Source organism: Branchiostoma floridae, chromosome 2, assembly GCF_000003815.2.
Source record: "Branchiostoma floridae strain S238N-H82 chromosome 2, Bfl_VNyyK, whole genome shotgun sequence".
Taxonomy (NCBI): Eukaryota; Metazoa; Chordata; class Leptocardii; order Amphioxiformes; family Branchiostomatidae; genus Branchiostoma; species Branchiostoma floridae.
In genome coordinates this window covers 9,248,818-9,249,657 of record NC_049980.1, presented here as the reverse complement: position 1 = coordinate 9,249,657, position 840 = coordinate 9,248,818, and positions in this window count along the sequence as shown.

The window sequence follows — 840 nt, the reverse complement described above, 5'->3', positions numbered from 1 at the left end:
TCCGGCCTGGCAAACTTGGTTCTTTGGAAAGGTCCCTTAGTAAGGATGGAAAGATGGAAACCGCAAAAGTTTCGGATACTTCCTTCTCGAGATATTCTTGAGCATATGGGCTCTGTTTAGGCGCAACCGCTAGCTCTTTTTTTGGAGACACCGGCTGTCACGGCAACGGGTAGGGTGATGACTTAATGTTGCGATTGTAGCTTAGGATTTAAGTTCCGGCCTGGCAAACTTGGTATATTTGGAAAGGTCCCTTAGTAAGGAATGGAAAGATGGAACCCGCAAAATTTTCGGATACTTCCTTCTCGAGATATTCTTGAGCATATGGGCTCTGTTTAGGCGCAACCGCTAGCTTTTTTTTGGAGACACCGCCTGTCACGGCAACGGGTAGGGTGATGACTTAATGTCGCGATTGTAGCTTAGGGTTTAAGTTCCGGCCTGGCACACTTGGTATGGTTGGAAAGGTCCCTTAGTAAGGAATGGAAAGATGGAAACCGCAAAATTTTTGGATACTTCCTTCTCGAGATATTCTTGAGTATATGGGCTCTGTTTTGGCGCAACCGCTAGCTCCTTTTCTGAAGCACCGCCTGTCACGGCAACGGGTAGGGTGATGACTTAATGTCGCGATTGTAGCTTAGGGTTTAAGTTCCGGCCTGGCACACTTGGTATGGTTGGAAAGGTCACTTAGTAAGGAATGGAAAGATGGAAACCGCAAAATTTTCGGATACTTCCTTCTCGAGATATTCATGAGTATATGGGCTCTGTTTAGGCGCAACCGCTAGCTCCTTTTTGGAGACACCGCCTGTCACGGCAACGGGTAGGGTGATGACTTAATGTCGCGAT